The following is an 18,485-nucleotide window of genomic DNA, read 5'->3' as shown; positions in this document are numbered from 1 at the left end:
GCTTTAATTTCTTCATCTGAGAACTGCCTGTTGATATCCTTTGACCATTTATCAATTGGGGCTGCCTTGAGCTTCTTAATTTCTACCACTACTATCTCACATAATACATGAGCTATTAAGGCATGTCATTCTAAATATAGTTGTTCTACTCTGATTACCATTGAGAATAGATCATTCTCAAAATGCTAACAGATCTATTTAATTTCACATCTATTATTTTGTATCTGTTTTCGCCTTTAAATACTCTCAGGATCATCTAACTTAGTTGGCTCTGAAGCCAAAGTCTCTGTAGTCTTGTTTCCTCATTTCTTTGCTTTGCTGCTAAATGAAACAATCTTTCATCCTTCTCTTGTGTTTTACAAACAAACTTGTATCCTAAACCAATGTATCCTTAGCTGCCATGTTTCTTCACTTGACGAGGTTGTTTGAAGCACTTACTGGACTCCTTTGAGCTTCTTATTATGATGATTGTCTTGCATTGTTTGAATATTTCATCCTGGAGCTGATGTAATCACAGTGTATTTTCTCTTTATCCTTTCTCCTAATTTGGTGTTTACATTGGCATATTCTTAAATTGATGAACTGGCTACATCTTAACAACTGATTCCAAAATTACTATTTTATCTGCTAGTTATTATTCCTATCTATGAAGACAAAATTTAATTTTTATAATTTTTTTTTGTTCTTGCCATATATGGTGACTTATTTCTGTATTTTAAATGCTATTTTTGATTTTTCCTTTTTTGTATCACTGTTACTTTTCCATAGACCAGTCTTATAATCCATGTCAGACAATATATGCCACATACTATGGCCATAGTCTATCACCTCTCTATCAAGAGAAGGAAAGTGTGTTTCATTGTCTATTTTCTGGGATCAAAATTGGTCACTACAATTAATCAGAGTTGGGCTGCTTTTAGTATTTTTTCATTCATGTTATTTGAGTCATTGCATATATTATTCTCTTAGTTTTACTTTTTTCTCTTTGCATCAGTCCATACTAATTTTCCTAAATTTTTCTGACTTATTTACATTAATTATTTCTTTTGTTACAATAATGTTCTGTTACATTTATGTGCCAAAATTTGTTTAGCCATTCCCCAATCAGCGGACACTTTTTTTCTTTTCAGTGTTTTGATACAAGAAGAAACACTACTTTGGTATAGATTTTGGTATAGATTAAATCTTTTTTTAAAAAAGTAATGATTTATTTTGTTTTTTAAATTAATTTTTCTGTTAATAAGCATTTCTTGGTCCCTCCCACCCCAAAATGTAAATAAAAAATAAAAATAAAATATTTTTAAAAATCTTTTTTTCTCAATTACATGTTAAAAGAATATCTTTTAACTAATATACATAGTCAAGAAAAGCAAATTCTGACATTGGCTATGTCCAAAAATATGTCTCATTCTATATCTTATATCTATCTCCTCTCTGTCAGGAGGTGTATAGTATTCTTCATTGACACAGGATCATGGTGAGTCATTGAATTGATCAGAGTTCTTAAATCTTTCAAAGCTGTTTGTTTTAAGAATGTTATTGTATAAATTGTCCTCCTGGTTCTGGTTACTTCATTCTATATTATTTCCTTCAAGTCTCCCCAGGTTTCTGTAAAACTGTCCCTTTTGTTATCTCTAACAGCAATTATGCTTATTTTCATTATTTATTTGTTTTCATTATTAATAATACCAACTGTGGTTTATGAATATATTCCACTGCATTCATAAACCATAATTTGTTTAGCCATTCCCCAAGTGATGAGCATCCCCTCAGTTTCCAGTTCTTTGGCAATACAAAAAGAGTTGCCAAAAAGATTTTTGTATGTATGCATCCTTTTCCTCTTTCTTCAATCTCTTTGGGTTGCAGGTATAGTAATTGTATTGATAGGTCAAAGGGTACACACAGTTCAATAACTTTAAGGGTGTAGCTACATGAGAGCTTTCTTTCTTTTTTTGACCTACTTGGAGAACATGCACAATAAGGGGATTGCTGGGTTAAACGGTATGAATAGCTTAGTAACTGCTCTTTCATAATTCAAAATTGTTTTCCAGACTAGTTGGACCAATTCATAGTCCACTAACAGTGACATTTTTGTACTTGTCTTCCCAGAGACCATTCCTCCAACATCAACTATTTCCATATCTTATTATCTTTGTCAGTTGTATGTTCATTATAGACAGAACAGATCCTTGTGAAACCCTACCTGCAGGTGAATTGTGTTTTTTGTGGGATTACATTACAACATGGGAGGGTACATGACAGGAGAGAGGGGAGCATGGAAATAGAAAAGGAGTGCTATGCGTCCAAGTCAAATTGAGGGCTAGCAATGAGGGGAAGCTCCTGTGACCTCAGGAAGAGAAGAACCTGCAGGGAGTGGGTGAGGAGGAGCGGGGTTGGGGGAAGAAGGATTGAAAAAGGGGGAAAAGGAAGGAGGTCTTCCTTTGGTGGTAGGAGGGAGGGTCTGCTGATAAATGTTCCTGTGAGTGAAGAGAGGTGTTCTGTGAAGGACCTTGTGCTGGGTATAGTCAGAGGGATTTGTTGTTTGAAAAGATAATTTGTACTACCTTGGATGGGGTGGGGGTGGGGTTGAGGTTGGAACTCCTGGGGCAAACTGGTACCTGGGGGAATAGGAGGGTCTGGACCTAGGGAGGAGATTTTAAGGGAAAGAAGGTAATTAGGAGATGGGTATAGATCATTGGTGGGCTGTATAATCAAAGACGTGGGTGGAGGGACCTTCCATGGGGCAATGTCCTCTCTGTCTGCTGCAAGAATTGGAATTATTTTGAGAGAGAGGCACAATGGGAAAGGGGAATCTGAGGGGCAAATGCTACAGGGTAGTGGCAGATACTTCCTAGAGAGGAGAGCCTAGAATAGATACCTTGGAAGTTTTGATTGCATGAGGAATACAGAAAATAGTAGTATACTAGATGATTATAGGGGTAGGCCATGAGCCAGAGCCTGAGGATCTAGAATAGACAGAGAAGATGGATAATGAAGAGGGTGAAAGAAAGTGGCACAAAAAATGAAATTTAAAAAAGTAATCAACAGGACTAGTTGAAGGGAGAAGAGGGAATCTACTTGGCTGAGAGAATAAAATGAGGGGGGAGTAAGAAGTAAATAACTAGATAAAACAGAAAAGAAAAAGGGATAATACACAAAACCAAAAGGCAAAGGGGTAACAAATAGGAGGGGAGAATTTGAGGTGAGAGGAAGAGATTCAGCCAGAATAGGGCCACCTTAAAAAAGAACAATCTAAAGTTACTGAAGGATCATAGAACTGTATTTATAGCAGAAGAGGGACAAAAATGGTAACTTGAAAAATAGCAATTATGTTTAGTGCCTGGAACAGTGCTGCCTTAGAGTGCTATGTATCTGTGACTTATTATTATTACTACTCCTACTACTATTTAATTTTTGAAAATTTGTTAAACAGTTGTTTGTTAAAATTTGTTAAATGAATGAATGAAACCAGGGAAGAATTTTTTTCTCCTACATTAAAAAAAGAGAAAAAAAATCAAAGGTTGGGAATAACAAATCTATTCGGCTTGAAAACTTAGAGAGACCACATGGGTTATTATGACAAACATCTTTTTTTAGTTGATTAATCTGATTCCCAACTGGTTTGACAGATAAAACAAGCCAGGTCAAAGAGAGTTGAACCATGATGTGACATAGCCTTTGAAATGCTTAGTTGACATATTTATTTCTGACACCTCCATGGGTTAGGATGTAAATCTGGGCTTTTCTCCCAGATGCTTTAGGCTCCCATACTCATACCCTTACACCTCCCCTTGGAGAACTGAATTCAGTTCCATCTGAACCTGATCTATCTTCTTCCCCAACCGGGCTAAAAAGGTAGGAGAGGAGTTTAGTGACTCTAGGACAGGTGGTTCCTATTTCAGCAGAAAACAAATACTCACTTGGATAATTCTCTACAACCAAAAGCCTTAACAACACTCTCACCTTTCATATTTGGATGCAAACTATTAAAATACAGAGGATCTTCCAAGTGGTTTTTGAATCATAGAGTTGGAATATACCTTGGAGATCATTTTAATCCAATATCCTCCTCAGTGCAGGAATCCTTTCTGAGCATCCTTGACAGATGGCTACTTGGACACTTTCAATGACTAGAATCTTACAACCATATAAGGGAATTCTATTTATTATTTTGAAATCCTCTTTGCAGCTTCCCAGAATCAGAATTTTAAAGTCAGAATAGAGCTCAGTCTAGTCCAACCTAAATTTGAAAGGTAATCTCCACTGTAACATACCTGACAAGTGGTCATATAGCCGCTGAGTGAAGAACCACAAGGATGGGAAATCTTCCACCTCTGGAGGCAGCCCATTCCACTAGCTTGAATTGTTAGAAAGTTTGTCCTGACAACAAGACTAAATTTCTCCTTTTTAATTTCTACTCATAGCTTTCAGTTCTGCTTTTTGGGGTCAAACTGTACAAGGTCAATCCCCCCACTTTTAAATTAAAAATGTCTTTTTACTATAACTTAAACATCCCCAACAAAGATGATCATTATTTAAATTTTAAGTGTTTTATTTTTCCAATTATATGTAAAGACAATTTTTAACATTCATTTTTTATAAAATCTTGAGTTCCAAATTTTCTTCCCCTCTCCCTTTTCTTCCCCCTCCCTAAGGCAGTAAGTAATTTGATATTGGTTATATCAAATCAGTCATCCCCATTTTCTGGGGAAATTTTAGAATATTTATCAGCCTGTGGCTGATAGGGATCTAGATTCCAAGCAAGTACACAAGCTAACAATATCAAATATAGTACAGTTATCCCTTCCATATCACAAAGACCAGGTTCAATCATGTAAAACATTTCCATATTAGTCAAAACATGATCATTTTAGAGTACAATAAAGAAAAAGACAAAGCATGTGAAATGAATTAATAAATAAATGAAAAAGCATTTATTAATCTCTTACTATGTGCCAAGCATTCTGCTAAGCACTTAGGGATACAAATACAAAAGCCAAAACAATCCCTTCCAGCTGGGCACTTATATTTTATTAAGAGAAATAGTACCTGTGGAGATTGGTGGTCAGGGAGGGGGAACTTTAGGTAAGAAAGATACAAGCATGATCAGTGGAGCCATAAGGTTGCTTTTCAATAACAATGGCAGCATTGATCTGATTATGAGTCCCAAATAGGAGGAACATGGTGGTATGATGTGCATAGTTGGCCAGTTGGCTGTTGAGAAGATGTCTGGGGTATACAGGGAAGTCTAATTGGAACCAGCCTACTTTTTTTTTTTTTTGTGAGGCAATTGGGGTTAAGTGACTCACCCAGGGTGACACAGTTAGTAAATGTCAAGTATCTGGTCTGAGACCGGATTTGAACTCAGGTCCTCCTGATTCTAGGGACAGTCCTTTATTCACTGTGCCACCTAGCTGCCCCAAGGAACCAGCCTACATTTAGTGGGCTATGTGAGAGAAGTTCTATTTATTGTTTTGAAATGTGAGGCTCTCACAAATCAGAACTCATCAATGAAACTGTGAACTTCTATTTCATGCTGTGCTTTTAAAAAAAGTATATGTTAATTTTTAACATCATAGTAACAAATTTACCCAGTTTATCTTCCCTTCTGAACATCTTCTTGTTTTCTACTCTGCATTTTAAAAATGTTTAATTTTTCTTCCACACGGCAGTCTTTCAAATATTTGAAGATAGTTTTCAAGTCTTTCCTGAGTCTTCTTTCCTCCAAGCTAAATATCCCTAGTTCTGTCAATCAGACCTCATAGAGGTATAGGCTCTGGACCCTTCTCCATCCTAATTGTCCTTCTTTGATCACTCTCTCACTTATCAATGTCCTCTTTAAAATGTGCCCACACCTGAACACAGGACTTCAAGTGTGGTCTGACTAGGGCAGAGTATAGCTTCGACTCATTGGCCCTAGTTGTAAGCTCTGAAGGAACCAAGAATAATACTCTCTTCTACCCCTAAAGCAAGCGTAAAGCAATAAAGATCAAAGCAATGAGAGAGGATATTCAGATATAACCTGTGACCCAGCACCCAACCATCTGGTTGCACAAAAAAGACCAAGTTCAATCTGACCCAAATCAGTCTTCCCTATTTTCAGTGGGAATTTAAAATATTTATAGCTTGAATCTGCAGATGTGACTTTTAGGGATCCAGATTCAGAGCAAGTACACAAGTTAATCAAATATAAGACAATTATTCCTTCCACATTGCAACTTTCCCCATCACGGTTTCAATATGTCACAGGTCAGCAAAAGAAACTAAATGGGAATTTTTGGGAGTTTTGCAGAGAGAGTTTTGAGAGAGAGGCACAATGGGAAACATAGACCTATGATCAAATATTTAACCCAAATTTTACAATGATTTTTTACAATAATTTTACAATAATTTACAATAATTTTACAATACTTACAATCTAAGTACCCCATAAAAGAAAAAGAAAAAAATTCAAACTTCTCTGGTATGAAATGAGCACCAAAAAATTTTACCCAGATTTTCCAGATTGTGGGGGGTACCTCACCCCCCAACCCCTACGATGTGGAAAGAAGGGATAATGTACATACTTTATTTCACTACACAGAAAAAAAATGTGAAAACTCCAAGATCCACAAAGGGGTATAAAAATAAAAGACCGTAATAAAACAAACAAACAAAAGGAAAATGAAATCAAGGTTTGGAGCCTACTTGACAGGGAGAAAGGAAGATCAAAGGAGCTTTTTGGGAAATGGCAGCCTTTTGCACTCCCCTGTCCAAACTGTGAGCCTGCTTGGGTATGGTTTCAGTGTGGGCACAGTCAAGGTCAGCTCTAGTCCCTCTTTGGATAGACAGCTGTTTCTCTTTTCTTAGCAAACATATGCAAGTCTGACTTAGTGGTGGTATCATAGTGACTTTTCCTTGCTTTTTATTCACCCTTTGGAAGCAACGATGCTATGCTTGATCAGTAAATGGACTTTTGCTGTCTGTTTGACTCAGAAGAGCACTTTATGAAGCCAACCAGAAATCTAACCAGCTGGTCTGTTCTAAATATCTTTTCTAAATTTCCTAAGTGTTGTCTAATATTCCTGACACCTGGTCTGAAAAGTGAGTTAGGGGAGGCAACCCCCAACATTCTCAATTAGTATTAGTGCCTCAGGATGCCATTCTGCCTTTGTTGTCCTTTGAGTACTTCGTGACCTTGTTCAGTTTTCTTTAAGAGAAAGTAAATGCTAGGCAAACAGCTGACATGGGTTCAAATGGATAATCTTTGTGTTCAAAAGTGCCAGCCTTCTGGCCTTCCTGGCAGCCCCCATGCTTATGACACATGTCTCTTGCTAAAAAATAGATTTGAGATTTGCTGCATTTCAGAGCTGACGTGAGGGATAATGGCTTGGATTTTGCATTTTGTGTCTTCTGTTACCAACACTCCCCAAAAAACAAAATCGAATCTAATAAGATTTGGAAGGTGGTTATCAGACTGCTTGCATAACTATAGACATTCTGCTATAAAAATAGCTGCTAGTCAGAGAAAATACACATCCCAAATAGAAGTTATTCCATGGTTAAAGAGCCAGACTTACTTATGAATTATCTTCTTATTAAAATCTGCCCCTTTGTGTGTTAGGGTGGGGTGGGGGGTGTGTGGGGAGGATAGGGAGGCAGATTAAATTCTACAAACAAACCAGCAGTAGTTGAGATACATGAACAGAATGACAGAGTAAAATATAGAGATTGTGACAGTAGTAACACAGCCTTAGAGATCTAGGCTCAAATATTGCCAGGTACTCCCTAAGGTTATAGGATTTAGAGCAAGAAGAGATCTTGGAAATCATCTCTTCCAAATGCATTATTTTACATATGCCTGTAAGTAAGAAAGTAACCTGGACCTAGGGTAGCAAAGTAGCACATCCAGGTTTGCCTATGTAGTAAGTAACAGATCCATTGTTTGTTATTTGCAGCTAGGTAGCATAGTGGATAGAGCCCTGGGCCTGAAGTCAGGAAGGCCTGAGTTCAAACACCAGGGTGAGCTGTGTGGCCCTGGGCAAGCCACTTAGCCAATATTTGCCTCAGTTTCCTCAATTGTAAAATGGTGACAATAATAGCAGCTATCTCTCAGGGTTGTTGTGAGGCTCAAATGAAATAATATTTGTAAAGTGCACAGGGCCTGGCACACAATAGGTGCTATGTGCTAACTATTATTATTGTTGTTGTTATTACCAAGTGTAGACCTTAGACTTTGACAAAGTTTAAAAAATAAAAAGGTCCTCAATTATGTTTCTTTGATAGGTATAAATATTCCCATTGATTGACTGAGTCCTAAGGATTATTTGATTAAGTAAGGCTATTGTATAATTGAACCACACAGTCTAAAAAAAGGGGAGTAGACAGTCCTGTCATGGTCAATCAAAAAGTTCTAGAGAGAGCTGAGAAGAGCAGAGACAGAGACCTGAGAGGAACCATTGGTCCCTAGTAAAGGGGGAAAGAAAAGGGAAGACAAGCCAATAAACATCCTCCTACAGATCTGAGAAGATGTGTGTGTTGCCTCTTCCAACTCACATTTTAGTCCAGGTATCAGGAAAATTGGATAATATTTAGGAAATTTAGGAGACATTTAGCAAAGACCAGATGGTTCACTGTGTAGTGCTACCACATTTCTGGTTGTCTTCATACAGTTCATTTACCACCCCAACTTTACTCACTGCCCAAGACCAGGAGATGACAGCCGCAGAAAGGCAATAATATAAAAAAAGTTCCAAGCTGATATATGACCTAAAAACAAAAGATTCCATTGTAAAAAAAAAAAAAATCAGAGATAAATGGAATGTGATACCTTTCACACCTATGGATAGGGGAAGAATTATTAACTAAATGAGAGATAGACATGACCATAGAAGATAAAATGGACAATTTCAGTTACATAAAATTGAACTTTTTTTTGCATAAACAAAATCAATGCAAATAGAATTAGAAGTGAAGCAGTTAATTGGGGGGAAAATCAGACAGCAAATATCTCTGACAAAAGTCTGATAGCCAGAACGTATGAGGAATTGACACAAATATATGAGAATAAGAACTATTCCCTAATAAATTGGTGGTCAAGACACGAATAGGCAATTTTTGAAAGAATAAATGCAATCAACAACCACATGAAAGAATGCTTTAGATCACTAATAATAAGAGAATAACAATCATATTGAGTACTTATCAATTTGACAAAGACAACAAAAGATGAAAATAACAAATGTTGCTTCTTCAACAATAGTTCCTGTTGCTCCATCTCTTAGTGTACTTTCCCAAGATCCTCTAGGGAAAGAAAGGACATTGAAGTCCTTCTGTTCAAGAGTTGTAAATTGCCCCGCCCCTAGCTTGAGAGGATAGGAAATACTTACCTAGGCAGTTTGAGTTTTTTATTTTTATTTTTTTAAGGAGTAGGTTTTGAGGAAAAGATAATGAGCTTTGTTTTGTGCATATTGAGGTTGAGATGCCTATTAGATTTCCAGTATGGAATGACTGATAGGCAGTTGGTAATGTGGGACTAGAGATATATGTCTGTCTGTGCATAAATGCATGCACACACAAACTTATGTCTGTGCCTATATAAGCACGTGCATATATGCACATGTGCATATTTGTTTATATTTATCTGGGATTCATCCATATAAATTAAAACCATGAAAGATGATGAGGTCACCAGCAGAGAGGGTATAAAGAGAAGATAGTCCAGGACAGAGTCTTGGGCTGTATTTTAGTTAGTGGATAGTAGATACAATACGTATGATGATCTAGTAGAAGGAGTCATCAGAGAAGTAGGAGGAGAACCAAGAAAGATTGTGTCACATTAATGAAATCCCAGATCCATCGGTAGATGGGGATACAGAAGAAGAAATTGGGGCCTCACAGAGATGAAGTGACTTGGCCATTCTTAGACACCCAGCTAGTAAAGAGAGAAAGAACTCAGTTGCTTAGTTTGAATCTAAGTGTTAGTCCAACACTTCCTTGAGTTTAGGCCCAGGAAGATTTACTGGAGATATGTTCAGAGATGGGCTTTGAAAGAGAGAGAATAGGTTGGCAGATGGACAAAAGGAGGCTAATTCAAGCAACAGAAGATGGTGTGGACTAAAGGCAAAAGGTGGTCTGGGCATAATTCCAGGGCTTGACTGGCACTGAGCGAGCAGATTGGTCAGGGACAGGAAATAAAGGAAACAAGACAGAAAGAGCTGACTGAAGACCCCAGATCAGAAATTTGATTCTGACAGTGAGAGCATAGGGATGTGGAGATGTTGTTCCAAAACAAAATTATTTTTCCCAGTATAATTTTCCCGCTCCAATTGTGTCGGCCACAGACTATCTGAAGTGTGGTGCAGTGGAGAGAGACTTCCTGCCTTTGTGTTATTATATATTTTTTTAAATTCAAAGGAGAAGTGTTTTCAACCTTGGAATTGCTTCATTTAGAGATGCTTTCAAATTGCTTCTCTCCATGGTAACTGTAGGAACTAAATAAATCTATAGCTCCTTCTGGGTCTTCAGGTCATTCCATATTTGTAAAGTATAAAATATATTTCTATTATTAAAGAAAATAGCATAATATAACCATATTATGTATATAATAGCTTCTCCCCTTAAGCCAAGGGGTTTGAAGCAATTAACAAAATACTATGATGGTAACCTAAACTTTATAAAGTCTTAAAGACAAAGATCCAGACTTCCAAATAAAAAACTCAATCAGTGATCATTTACATTGCAAAGAAATTCAGAACAGGGTAATTTTAAATAGGTGTCTGGAAGGCGGTTTGGTGTTGGTTGAAGGCAGAACAACAGTATCTAGCTCCCCCCTCACTTTTCCAGTCTACTAAGTGAAGGCTAAGGGTGATTCTCTTGGAGTAGTGAAGGACATAATGTGAGATGAATAGAGTTGAAAGGAATTTTCTCATTTTAAATCTGAGCAGACTGAATTTAAAACTGCTTGTTGAGGCAGAAGAAAAGAAATTTAAAATGCCACCTTAATGCGCCAGGGCTTTTTCTGCTGGCTGACTGGTTGTGCCTATGAGTGTGAATCAAGAAAGAGCTTAGATGGCCCCTGGGGCTATTGACTAAAAGAGCTAATAGACCTCTGAAAAGACAACTTTGAACTATCTGAGAGCCCTTGTTGTTGTTTAGTCACTTTTTTCACTTGTGCCTGACTCTTCCTGACTCCTTTTGGGGAACAAAGATACTGGAGTGGTTTGCCATTTCCTTCTCCAGCTCATTTTACAGATGAGAAAACTGAGGCACACGGGGTTAAGTGATTTGCCTAGAATCACATAGCTAGTAAGAGGCTGAGGCCAGATTTGAACTCAGGAAGATAAGAGTCTTCTTGACTCCAGGTCTACCACTCTATCTGCCTAGCTGTCCCCTCCAAGAACCTGTTGATGACAAATTGAAAACCAACAGATTGCAAAACAATGAAGACAACTGATCAGCAGAAGAACCCATTGGTTTGCAGTGGAAGAAGCATATATGACATTAACAGATCACCAGTGACTGGTGGCTCTGAGGGGGAAGCTAGCATTGGAGGCAGAAAGGTATTTCATGAGGACACCATTTTTAGGAGCATGTGTTTCTTTATGATGTGTGTTCCCTGTATGTATTCCCTCTCCTACTGATCATATTGGATAGTTTATCCCTGTGTTCATGGGAGGAATTTTCCTTGTCCTCTTATACTATTAAATTTAGTGGTTTTTCTTTGAACATTAACAGGCTGGCCATTTGTGATTTTGAGTTCAAAATCAATGATGCTATGCCTCAATGAATGCAAAATGGCTCAATAATAACAAATAATATCAGGTTTAGGATTAAGGTTGGGATAAGGTTTTTGGTGATAGCAGGTCGTGATAGCAACTTGTGTCTTCCTAAGTCCGGAGCAATTGAAACTTTCATACAAGAAAAGAGTGAAAACTTCACCTAATCTTGGAAATTTCTCTGGTCATTAATTTTTACTATAACTTAATGAGAGAATTTGTAGCCCAGGGACTGCAGGCAGACATCCCAAAGATCGACCTATATAAATTATGGGACAAGAAAGCTGAGTACTGAACAGATCCATTTATTTCTGTCTGTGCTGTTTGGCTGTTGTTGTTTTTGTTGTTATTTAGGGGGATCTTAGAGTGATGGGTAGAAGCAGAGATAAAATTTATCTGATTCTGATGGGGTAATGGGAGCTGGACCCCTAAAAGGAAAAGACCATATCTTTGAAAGCAACTAGTCCCTGAATATTCTCATACATTTCAGCAGCCCAGATGACTACCCTCCTCACATTCAAGGCATCTGGCCCGTCCCAGGCCATCTACATACTTGACAGTCCTTTCATAGTAGCTCTTGACCCAGTCCAGACAACTTTACTCCTTTCACTATTGCACCTGGCCCACCCCAGGCTATTTACCACTCCTTAATCCCATCTAAATCTTTTCACCGTCCTTTTTTTTGTTTGTAAGTCTTATATATATCAGTCTTACTCCCATTAAGTTGCAGATTCATTAGGAATCTAGCCCCCTCTATTGGCTTGCCACTTTATAAACCTTATTACTTTGACTGGAAGAAGGCTTGAGTGATTGAATTCTTTCCAGGTGAATACCGCACTATACTCTGACATTTTGGGGTTCCCAGCAACCCCAAACCTCATCAATTCTATGGGGAATCTAAATCGACTCTCTAAAAATATCTTATTTTATTTTTTCAGTTAACTAAAATAGATTTTCTTTCCAACTAATCTCCCTTACCCATTGAAAAAAAGAAAGGAAGAGAGAAAAATCCCTTGTAACATATGTATGGTCCAGCAAAACAAATTCCTACAATGGCCATGTCCAAAAAATATGTCTCATTCTGTTCCCTGAGACTGTCACTTCTCTATCAGAAGATGTGTAACATGCTTCATAAGTTCTTCTGGAATCATGAGTTGGTCACTGTATTGGTCAGTGTTCTTAGTTTGTTTTTACTATTGTGAAAAATTATTATTAATAACCAATATCTTGGAGATTCAGAACTTCTTACAGCCCCCTTCTTCCAAAGTCCTGACTTTGTTCAATTTTTCTTCAGAAGGACATTACTGATAATGAGATTTCATTGACTCTCCTAATCCTGGTCAGCTCCCCACCCAAGTTTGCAAGGACTTTAATCCAGGGTAGGGAAGCCCATTGTGTTCTACTCAAACTTGGGTGGAGACAGATTCCTTTGTCTAGATAGCCCAAATGGGGGGAAGGTGGTCTGATAAAAGAGGTATTTCCTCTGTTCAGGGGCAAAATCATGATAAAGTGATATCAGCTCCTGTTGAAAGAGTATATAAACTATGCAGCCTAAAAGTGACAGCTCAGTTACAAACTGGCTCCCATGCATGGATGCATGCATGCTGCCCACTTGGACAGAAACAAACACTGATACAAGTTAATCCTGTTTGTCTTTCTTGGATGGAACTCTGAAGGTTGACATTGGACACTATATTGTTGTTCTTGTATAAACTATTCTCCTAGTTCTGCTTATTTTACTTTGCCTCCATTCATAAAGACTTCCCAGGATTCTCTGAAACTGAACTGACACCTAATATGTGTTGCCAGTTACTAGGTATGATGATGATAATTTACATTTGTAGTGTGTTCCATAGTTTTCAAAGCTTTCTCCCATTTATTTCAGACAACATTTTATAGGGCAGAGAACTTCTTTGTCAAATAGCTTATCATGAGGCTGGGACAGTATTAGAAGAAGATAAGAGAATACTTTTAATCTCCTTTTTAAAAAATATTTTGTTTTTTTCCCAATTGCATGTAAAAACAAGTTTTTACATTTGTTTTTAAAAAAATTTTTTTTTTTTGGCTAGGCACTGGGGTTAAGTGACTTCCCAGGGTCACACAGCTAGTAAGTGTTAAATGTCTGAGGCAGGATTTGAACTCAGGTCCTCCTGACTCCAGGGCTGGTACTCTACCCACTGCACCACCTAGCTGCCCCTGTTTTTTAAAATTTTGAGTTCCAAATTCCCTCCCTCCCTCCCACTTTCCTTTCTGAGATAGTAAGCAATTTGATATAGGTTATACAAGTGCAATCATGCAAAACATATTTCTATATTAATCATGTTGGCAAAGAAGACACAAACAAAAAAAAATAAAGAAAGTGAAAAATAGTATGCTTCAATCTGCATTCAGATTCCATCAGTTCTTTCTCTGGATGTGGATAACATCCTTCATTATGAATCCTTCAGAACTGTCTTGGATCATTGTATTGCTGAGAACAGCTAAGTCTTTCACAGTTGATCAGTGTTACAATATTGCTGTTACTGTGTACAGTGCTTTCCTGGTTCTGCTCATTTCACTTAACATCAGTTCATATAAGTCTTCCCAGGTTTTTCTGAGGGCATCCTGTTTGTCATTTCTTAAAGCACAATAGTATTGCATCAATTTGCCATCACAAAAAGAGTTGCTATAGGTCCTCCCTTTTTATCTTTAATTTCCATTTGATGAGATTTATAAAGCACTTAGCACAGTGACTGGCACATTGTAGGTGCTTAATAAATGCTTGCTCCTTCCTTCACCTTCCCCTTTTGCAGTCATCCGTAGAGGATGATTATCCATATTTTATTATGTTTTTAGAGAGAACATGTTAAGAATTAAGCATGGTGCAGTGGAAAGAACATTGGATTTAAAATCATTTGATCTCAGTTTGAATCCTGGCTCCATTGACTACTTGTATGACCTTGGGCAAGTCAATTTCTCCTTTGGAGTTCAGTTTCCTCATCTATAAAAAAGAAGAGTTTGGAAAAAAATTTTAAAAATTAAATAAAAAAAAAGAAAGCTTGGACTGGATAACTTCTGAGGTCCCTTCGAATTCTAGATTTTTATCCTTATGACTTTGCAATAAGACTTTGCCATAGAATATAACTACTAGCAATGCCCTTGTTATACATTTATGAATGGAGAGTCTTTTCTATATGTGTTCTGGTCTGGCCTGTAAGGCACAGCATCTTGGAGCTGGATGACGCATTATACTCCCACAAGGAAGGAAAGTAGACTGAGGACAGATTGCAAAGCTAGAGTCTAGGGAAGCAGACATGTCAGGGTTCTACAAAAAGAAATAATAGGTAGAATCCCCTTGTCTGAGGAGGACAAGTCAAAGGCAAAATCTGGGAAGCAGAAAGAGATATATTACCATATGAGAAAGCAGTAAATGTAACTTAACTATAGATAACTGTAGAGAGCAGATTCAAAGACAAGGGTTTTTAATAATATTTTAACAATATTTTTAAATAATATTTATTAGAGATTGAATTTTTCATTTAAAATTTTGCATTTTCTGGTTTTAAAATAGTTTTACACAGATTCTTTTTTTTTTAGTAAATAGTATTCTATTTTTTCCAATTACATGTAAAGATAGTTTTCAGCATTCATTTTTTATGAGATTTTTGAGTTCCAAATTTTTTTCCCTCCCTTCCATCCTCCCTCCCTAGGATGGCAAGCAATCTGACATAAATTATACATGTGCAATCATGTTAAACATATTTCCATGTTAGTTATGTTGTGAAAGAAGAAATAGAGCAAAAAGGAAAAGACAAAAAACAAACGAAAAAACAAAGTGAAAATAGTAAGCTTTGATTTGCATTCAGACTCCATAGTTTTTTGGATGTGGATAGCATTTTCTGTCATGAGTCCTTTGGAATTGTCCTGGATCATTGTGTTGCTAAGCCTATCATAGCTGATCATCGCACAGTGTTGCTGTTATTGTGTGCAGTGTTCTCCTGGTTTTGCTCACTTCACTCAGCATCGGTTCATGTAAGTCTTTCCAGGTTTTTCTGAAGTCTGCCTGCTCATCATTTCTTATAGCACAATATTATTCCATTACATTCATATTCCATGACTTGTTCAGCCATTCCCCAATTGATGGGCATTCCCTCAATTTCCAATTCTTTGCTACAGGGATAGCTAATTAAGCAGAGGAGGAAGTAGCAAGATGCACTCTAAGCTCTATGGTGTCAATGCAGGCTCCTTGAGGGTGGGGACTGTCTGACCTTGGGTTCAAATCTGGCCTTGGACATTTACTGAGTGACCCTGGGCAAGTCACTTAACTTCTGTTTGCCGTAGTTTCATCATCTGTAAAATGGGAATAATATACAGTCCCAATGATAATAATAATCTTAATAATGAGATATTTGTAAAGCCCTTTGCAAATTTAAAAGCACTACATAAAGGGTAGCTTTTATTGTTTTTTTTTTTTTTGGCTAGGCAATGAGGTTAAGTGACTTGCCCAGGGTCACACAGCTAGTAAGTGTCAAGTGTCTGAGGCCAGATTTGAACTCAGGTCCTCCTGACTCCCGGGCCAGTGCTCTATCCACTGCGCCACCTCGCTGCCCCATGCTAGCTTTTATTGTTGTTGTTACCATTGCTTTTATATATGTATTTCCAGTGCTTAGCATAGTGCTAAGCACACAGTATAATAAATGCTTTTTCAATCATTCATGCATTCATTCATGTTTGAGATGCCTGTTACTATGGGACAAGGCTATGCCTCAGCGCTCCCATTATGTCTTCCTGTGTTCCCATTATCTGAGTCTAATAGTAGACTCCCCAAGCAGAAAGAAATCATAGCAAGTTAATATCAGTGTTTCCAGTGTATCATATCTTGATTCTGACACCCTTCCCAACTTCATAACAACCCTTCAAAGGATAGACACAATAAAGACCCAGGTGTTAGGTCCCCCTTCACTCCTAGGCAGAAACAGCAAGGCTTTTCATTCACAAACTGGGGCTGGATCACCTTTACTTTGATAACAGATTGAGAGATGGAATGACCTTGGAGGTCATTTAATTCAACTTCTTTATTGTATAGATGAGGAAACTGAGGCCTAACAAGGTTAATGGACTCTCCCAAGGTCATACAGGTAAGTGGCAGGCACAGGATTCAAACTCATTTCTGCAGACTCTGGAGCTAGCACTCTGCAATGCATCACAGTTTAGGCTTGTGTTAAAGTGCAGGAACTTGGAACACTCGGGAGGTTGGGGGGAAGGAGTATCTGCTGATGATGGCACCAGTTGGGTAAGCAAGGCCTCATAAGGAATTATCTGGAGAAGAAAGTAGCAAACCACTCCAATATCTTCGCCACAAAAACCCCAAATGGGGTCCCAAAGAGTCGGACACGGCTGAAAATGACTGAACAACAAAAATTAGGTATTGTTCCACTTCTAGGCAGTTATGTTTTCACTCCTTAGTCTCAAGCTCTTCTTCTTTTGGGTTCCAGTTGAATTAGATGAAGTCTTTTCCATTTTTCAAATTCTATGATTGTCCCTTTAATAGTAGACAAGCAGTATGAGATAGCTTTCCTTGCAGGAAGTAAACTGCTTAGATGTCGCTCTATTGCCAACGCAGGCGGAATAGAGGCACTTTCACTGTTGCTAGCTCAAAGGCCAATTTCTTCATGTTTGATGTAGTCTCCTGTAAAATCCCTCATCCCATTTTCTTTTGTCACTCCACTGGGGCACTCTTGGGCTATGCTGATTCCTTGGGTTTGGAGGGATACCACTAGTGCTCATCTGTTCCCCTTGGATAGATGGGCTAGCATGGTATATTGGCAAGAACAGGCCTGAATTCCACCTCTCCCTGTGTCACTTGCTAATAAAAGCTGACATTTAATAGCACTTGCAGGTTAGAAAGCACTCTACATATATTATCTCATCTGATCCTCATAACAACCCTATGAGATAGGTACTACTACCCCCATTTTATAGAATAAGAAACTGAGGCTCAGAGAGGAAGGGGAATGGGAAAGGAATAAGCATTTATTAAGTACTTACTATGTGTCAGACACTGTGCTAATTCCTTTACAAATTTTATCTCAATTGGTCCTCACAACAACCCCGTGAATTAGGTGCTATTATAATCTCCATCTTACAGTTGAGGAAACTGAGGCAGACAGTGGTTAAGTGACTTGACCAAAGTCAAACAGCTAGTAAGCATCTGAGGCCAAATTTGAACTCAGGTCTTCCTGACTCCAAGCCTAATGCTCTAACCATTGTATGACCTAGCTGTCTGTAAGGTTAATTGACTTATCTGGGTCACACAGTGTAGGTGTCTCAGGCAGGATTCAAGCCCATATTTCTCCCAACTTGGAGTTCAGCTCTCTTCTCACTTATACCATGCTTCTTCATAGCTTTTTGTTGTTGTTTAGTCATTTTCAGTTATGTCTGACTCTTTATGACCCCTTTTGGGAGGTTTTCTTGGCCAAGTAGTTGTTTGCCATTTCCTTCTCCAGCTCATTTTACAGATGAGGAAACTGAGGCAAACAGGGTTAAGTGACTTGCTCATGGTCTCAAAGCTAATAAGTGTCTGAGGTTGGATTTGAACTCAGGTCTTCTTGACTCCAGAACTCTATCCATTGAGCCACCTAGATGTCCATTGATCTATCTCTCCTAAACTTCTCTAACTCTTATGGTTCATAGCAGTGTTCTCCAAACTTTTTGGAGTAAAAAAGTAAAAAATTTTTGAGCATAAACTCA

The sequence above is a fragment of the Vombatus ursinus genome, unplaced genomic scaffold (assembly GCF_900497805.2).
Source record: "Vombatus ursinus unplaced genomic scaffold, bare-nosed wombat genome assembly UNPS02014805.1, whole genome shotgun sequence".
NCBI lineage: Eukaryota > Metazoa > Chordata > Mammalia > Diprotodontia > Vombatidae > Vombatus > Vombatus ursinus.
The sequence above is the reverse complement of the archived record's forward strand: the minus strand, read 5'-3'. Positions refer to the sequence as shown.